Source organism: Triturus cristatus, chromosome 4_1 (genome assembly GCF_964204655.1).
Source record: "Triturus cristatus chromosome 4_1, aTriCri1.1, whole genome shotgun sequence".
NCBI lineage: Eukaryota > Metazoa > Chordata > Amphibia > Caudata > Salamandridae > Triturus > Triturus cristatus.
Window position 1 is genome coordinate 1,231,515,645 of NC_140585.1, and position 7,214 is coordinate 1,231,522,858.

Here is a 7,214-nt window from a genome sequence, read left to right on the forward strand (position 1 = left end):
CTTGTACTCACATTTGAATACACTGCTGCTAGCATTTTGGAGACTAATACTTTACCCATTACACTTGGTAACCAAAATGATGTTTTCTATAACTACCACCTTAGGCCAGCACTATACAAAAACAAAATATAAATGTGGCTTCGCTGTCGTTGTTGTTGAGGTTGTTTCTCCTGTGTTTTAGGGAAGATAGACATTTTTCACCTGAATGTCCATCAAAATGCCCACGCAGGCATGTTCAGCTTGCTTCTACTGCTCCCAGACACAGCCCATAAACACTATTCCTCAGCAATAATGGCATGCCCATCAAGCTCTTGCCCTGCCTCTCCACCACACCTGGTTGGCTCATCTTGAGAAGGGCGGAGGTCTAGGCCTGTGCATGACGCTCGGCTCCTAAGTGGTCAGTTGCTTTTGAGGTTTTGCTATCGTGAGCAGTACTGCCTTTTCGCTGACATTCTAGAAACACCATTGATTTAAAGACCACGAGCCACAGCCTGATTCTTGCCCTCCAGTCTGATATTGTAATCTCTGGTTCTAGAAGCCTGTGCCTCTGAGAAAGCAGCATCTTGCATCCTTATCTATTACCTCGCATCTGACTCTCCTCTTTGCATGCCCCTCTTTGGCTTTCCTCCAGTGGACACTTTTAGATACTCGAGCATCCTGTCAGAGGACCGGTGGCTTACACTCAACAGGTGACTTTCCTTGGAGGATTTCCGACTGCCAGTTATCTGTTTTTCATCCTGCTGGAGAAGCAACCTCTAAAACTGTATGCCATAGTCCAGCTGTGGGCTCAAAAATAGGGTATCATCCCTGGACTGGGTTCAATACTACAGACGGGCCTCTAGAGTTGGGACCAGTGCTCCAGATAGGCCTCTAGAGTTGGGTCCAGGGCCTCTAGAGTTGGGACCAGTGCTCCAGATAGGCCTTAGAGTTGGGTTCAGTGCTCCAGACGGGCCTCTAGAGTTGGCTCCAGTGCTCCAGATGGGCCTCTAGAGTTGGGTCCAGGGCCTCTAGAGGTGGGTCCAGTGCTCCAGATGGGCCTCTAGAGTTGGGTCCAGTGCTCCAGACGGGCCTCTAGAATATGATCCAGTGCTCCAGATGGGCCTCTAGAGTTGGGTCCAGTGCTCCAGATGGGCCTCTAGAGTTGGGTCCAGTGCTCCAGACGGGCCTCTAGAGTTGGGTCCAGCACCTGTAGACTTGGGTCCAGTGCCCTATACAGGCTTTAGAGTTGGTTCCAGTGCTCCAGACAGGCCTCTAGAGCTGGGGCCAGTGCTCCAGACTGGCCTATAGAGGTGGGGCCAGTGCTCCAGACGGGCCTCTAGAGTTGGGTCCAGGGCTTCTAGTGTTGGGTCCAATGCTCCAGACGGGCCTCTAGGGTTGGGGCCAGTGCTCCAGACGGGCCTCTAGAGTTGGGGCCAGTGCTCCAGATGGGCCTCTAGAGTTGGGGTCAGTGCTCCAGATGGGCCTCTAGAGTTAGGGCCAGTGCTCCAGATCTGGTTTCCATTGCTGGACACAACACTACTGCTGGTGTCTGCAGAACAGTACACAATACTCCAGTGCCTAGAGACAACGCCAATGCTTACAGACAATGTAGTGCTGTAGAGTACTATATGAAAGTTTGACTGATTTACTTGATGCAGATTTGCCTCCCAGAACTAGACGAGAGGCAGGTAGGAAAAAACAAGACATCCAAGCTGAGGAGTCAAGGACAACCCTCATGTGAAATTTGGTTGGTGAGATTCTCATAGCAGTCTATAATTTCATGATGCATTGCCTCAGCGCCCTCTCATGGCTTGAGTGTGAGCAGGCTGACTTTTTTCATGAAATATGCATAACTTTCACAAAAAGCATGTGAAATTATGATTATTAATTATAATGTACTGGGCCAGTATCTCATGTGAAAATTGAACGTGAGGGCATATCTTACACACAAAGATGTTGGGAGATACTAGCAGAAGACTGATTTGAGCACAAAATGGCTCCTGGCTGAGGATTTAGTGTTCCAGTAAGACATTTTCTGCTGATCAGATGTAGAAAGCTGGCTCTGCATATACTAAACCAAATTGAGGTATAGTGTGCGCAGAGTCCAGTGGAACCCCAAAGGTAGGCAGAGGTAAAAGTAGATAGCATCTAACTCTATTTGTGGTAGGGTGGCCGAGCAGTAAGACTTAGTGTTAAGCACTTGTTGTACACACTCAGGCAGCAAATGATGTTACGCACTCAAAGACTGAATTCAGAATTTGTTTTGTATAAACAATATTATTTTGTTATCTTTATTTTCTAGAACCAAGCAAGCCTGGTACAAGTAAGTGTAAATGGAACTTTTCAAGGCAGGTTGAACAATACAAGCCAGCTGAATGAAAATGTCTTTGATAGAGGTTTGTAAATCTTTTCAATAAAGTGGAAATTGCTGTTAGATTACTTTTCAGATTACTTTATGGATTACTTTTTTTACTCAGTATGATATGCCTAGATATCACACTCAGACATTTCCTAGAGAAAAGGTAAGTAAAGCAGTTTTTAGTTATTTACAGTTTTTCAAGTTCTCATACAAAACCAACTCCACACTTGAAACAATTTTCAAGGAAAAACAGTCAATATATTCCTATAGAGAAAAATGAAGTTAACGGTTTGCAGGTAAGTACTTGTTTGTGGGAGTTGGGTTTCTGGGGTTAGAACCAGGGTTTCCCCAGGGTCAAGGTTGCACTTTTGAAACACCCCAGCGGCACTAGGGCAGCCGGGTACAGAGTGCTGAAGCACAATGTTTTCCAATAGGGGATAGGGGGCCTCCGGTTGGTGGCTGCTCACAAGCAGGCCACAAGGTGGTGGGAGCAAAGCTCCTGGTGTTAGGCTTAGGGCAAAGGGGGGTACGAGTTAGCTCCCAAAGTACACCTGCAGAGGCGCAGGGGCGGCTGGGTGCAGGGTGCTGTTTTGGCATCGGGTGCCCTGTTGTTTTCAATGGGGATTCTCCGGTTGCAACAAAGACTGCAGGCTCGGGGACGAAGATCTTCTGGAGGTGACCACCGGTTGGAGAGGTAAGTGTGGATCCCTGGGTATGCTGGTACACCGTCGGTTGGGCCACCCAAGGCCGTGGGACATCGGGTGCAGGGGTGTCTTCTGCCTAGGGTTTTTCTTACCAGCTCTGGTCACGGTCGAGGTGATCCTCCAGAAAGTGGCTGCAGGCTTCGCTTGGAGATTCGAGGCAGGTCAGAGATCACCAGATCTCATGTCAGGATCGCTGGGTAGACCTCCTCGTGGTGTTGGGCCACTCAAACTCGGGCTGTGGGCGCCGGGTGCTGAGTGGTGCAGACTCGTGGTTTTGGCTGGGGCCCGAGTCTGTGGTTGAGCAAATCCGGAGCTCATTGGAGCCAAATTCATTGGCTTGGAAGGCAGGGCAGGTTCTTCGGGTTCTTGAGGCTGCTGGCTGCAGGACACATCGGGATTTCACTGGAGCAGGTTCGAGGTAGGTTACAGGCCGGTAGGGCTGGGGCCAAGACAGTAGGCGTCCTCCTCTTCTTAGTTTTAGCACAGCTTCTTCGCTCCTTCTTCTTCTCTTCTTCTTGGGATTCTTGTCTGAGGAGGCAAAGTTCAGGGTTGCCCTATAATATTTGATTTAGGGGCATTACAGGTAAGTAATGATTGGGACCAATAGGTCCCTTTCTTGGGGTGGGTAACCCCCTATTATGCCACCCTCCAGTGGGAGCCGGGCATATGCCTCACTCTGGTTGGCTGGGTTTGTCTATCTGCAAGTTGGCGGGGACTGGGAGTTGTGCTTCACCTCGCCTCCCCCACCTGATGTGTGGGGTTGGCAAAGGTGAGCACACCTCCCTTCCTCACTTGGTTTTCCTGCCGATTCTCCCACCCAAAGTGGGGGCCAGAACCGGTGAGGGCCAGTTGCTGGAAGCAGCAAAGGCCTTTGAAGCTCACAAAGGCGGCAAGCCTTTGAAGCTTCCTCTTCGTGTACCCTGCCCATTCTGGGGGAGGAGGCTTGGCACCTTGTCCCAGGATGTGCATTGTTTCAGACCCCTGAGAGCAGCAGGCTCTCGACCCAGGGGTCCAGAAACATGTCTGGTGTTGGCAGCTGGTGAGGAGCCACTCAGCCTGGACACTAGTGTTAGGTCATTTTTCAGGGGACATCTCTAAGATGCCCTCTGTGTGCATTTTTCATTGAATCCCACACTGGCATCAGTGTGGGTTTAATGTACTGAGAAGTTATCAAACTTCTCAGTTTTCAGTAAAGCCATTATGGTGCTGTGGAGTTCGTAATGACAAACTCCCAGCACCCTATACTCTTAATGGCATTATTTCACTTACAATGTCTAAGAATTGGCTTAGACACTGTATGGGTACAGGGCGCATGCACCTGTACCCTCACCACTGGTATAGTGCACCCAGCTAGAGGGGTGGCTGACCTATGCCAGGGCAGTGGGTTGTAAACATGGTACACAGGTGTGTGTGCCATGTGGACTCTTCACTTTGTTTTGCACCAAAACACACAGCCTGTAATGGCAGTGTGTGTGTGTGTGTGTGCAAATGTACAGGGCCTCTAAGGGTGGCACAATAAGTGCTGCAGCCCTTAGAGACCTTCCCTGGCCACAGTGCCCTTGGTACCTATGGTACCATTTACAAGGGATTGACCTGTGGCCAAAGAGTGCCAATAGGGTTTTGTTTTTAATGCAGTTTAGGGAAGGAACATAGGCCCTGGGTACCTGATTGGCAGGAACCCAGTGAACACTCAGTCAAAGTACATCAGCTGTTTGGCAAAAAGTGGGGGCAACCATGCAAAAAGAGGGCACTTTCTTACACCAGACTCCACAAGGTGAAAGTTGTGCAAAGTACCACAACAGCAAAATGACAAAATGTCAATTAATGCAAAATGTTCTGCTAGATTTCACCCAAATAATTGAAATTTCACCCAGGTGTAAGCTTTAGGTGTATCTTTGGCTCATCAAAGTACACACAATTTGGTAGGTGATGAGAATGTAGTCCAGTAAAGAGTGGTAGGTGTGTATGAAGTCTGACACAAAACTGATCATTCAAGCAGGTGATATGAGGCACCATGGAGAGGTACGCAACTGTTTTCATTCAGTACGTGAGGTTGGTAAAGAAAGATTCAAACCAACATAGTGATGCCCCTTAGACATACTTAATGATCCCTGCGGAACCAGAAACCACTGGAAAAAATGACTTGCCAAATCCTGGGAAGCAACCGGGAATGACCTGGAAAGACGACTAAGTGGTACCTGGGAACAGAAGACTGAATTCCACCCACAAAAAACGTGAAAGGAAGGAGGGCCAATGCCTGACTGCCCTATACACAAAAAGGACTAGCAAGACCAGTGCACATTCCCTGTACGCAGCCTGTAAGCATATGTATTTGTAAGGTTGTCCGGCCCAACGAGCACATAACTCTATGACATTCATCTGCCAGGAGGCGATAGAGGTGATCAAGCCACCAAAATCATAGGGTGAGCAGAGTAAGAGGCCTTCCTTGGCGGTATGAGCCAAAGCACCAGCCAAGGCATCGGTTGGCCCACCATATCTACAAAACATGTTATGACTTTTTCTGCTTTTAAATAAAATGTCAAATTCTGTATAAACGAAAATATCTAGTTTCTCACTTTATTCATGCTTAGACAGGGCTGTAGCACATGATCTTCATTATGGATGAATGAACGTTGGCATAACATGCATCATGGCACTACCAACAGTACTGCAGAAAGCCAACAAATGAGTCTTTATGCTCATCTGCCCCCAAGCTCTGCCCAGGAAGATCTGACTTGAGCACACACATTCTAAACTGTCAATACATTGTGGACTGTACAAAGAAACGAGCAGGGGTGTCAGAGAGAGGGATGAACCATTAGAGAACCTATTTACATGCAGAGGAGGGTATCATGAAAGAACAGTAAATTACACCATCATCTACCTTCCTTAGGGATAGGTTTAGCCTATAACCAATTCTTCATGCCATTTTCGAGGTTTTTATGATTTAGAAGTGACAGGCCTCATGACTCCTGCTTCTGTATTAGGTAGACCTGTGATAGCTTGACCTTGTTAAGGAAGTTGAAAAACCGGGCATTTAGACAACTTAACAATGCTCCACGTTTGTCCGTTATCCATGACACCTACATTGCATTTGACACAGGATATACACATGGACTTAGGAAACACAGGTGATGTTCCTTTGTAGTTTTTTTTATCTCTTTTTCTAAAACTTAATTGGGCTCTAGTTTTAATCCCAGTTTTTTCCAGTATCCAACCCAGAAGATGTAGGCCTTTATTATCATCATTTTTCATTCACACAACTTTTCAATTCATTTTCTACACTTTTACTTTAAGTTTGTTTCCCTTTCTGTTTTCTGTTTTACTGCAGTAAGTACAATGCTTGACATACTGTTTGCATGATAATTAATATTACCACATCTGTAGCACTTTGGCGTAAAGCTCTCTTGGGTATTCTTTTCTTCACATTTAATTTTTGTAAATGTTTAGTGTTCTGAATGTCTTGCAATTTACATCACATCAATACTTCTAAAATTGTTCCTATGTGCTGTTTTATACCTTTTACACATTCTGCAGTGTATTCTATACATTTTACTATATCAATTCCCACTTTCAAACAGGAGTTTCTAGATTACAACTTCTATTGAATCCGAGAGTTGTTCGTGCATTTGATTAATTGATCACATATTAAAGAGTCACAATATTCCAAAATCCCATGTATTTGAAAGACCTCTCAAAACAGCAATGTGATTCGTTACTTCTTCATTTTTCAAAGCACCCTGCTAAACAATTGTGCCTTCCCAACACAACATTCACTCTCTCTCCAAAATTATTCTCGAGGTTTTTAAATGTGGTATGGCTTTGCCTGCCTCTCACAGGAGGATTACTGGAACTGTTCAGCTTGCAAGAGTCCAGACTCCTCCCCGGTCCAACACCACCTTGCCTCGGGATCTGCTTGGTGGCTGAGCCTTCACAGGGTCTTGTCCCCGCTTCACATCCTGGAGGGACACCAGAATCCTCTCCAGTCTGGAGGCACCATGCCCTGGGTAGGGACTGTGACTCCAGTACATTGGCTATGATATTTCCTCTGGGTCAATGCCTTCCACCTTCCTGGTACAAGAGACTGAGGATATAAGGAGTGTTAAGCCCGCAGCCAACTTCCCCCTCCCCTTGGTCCTGCCCAGTAAACCGTTATTCCTTGACTATTAAGC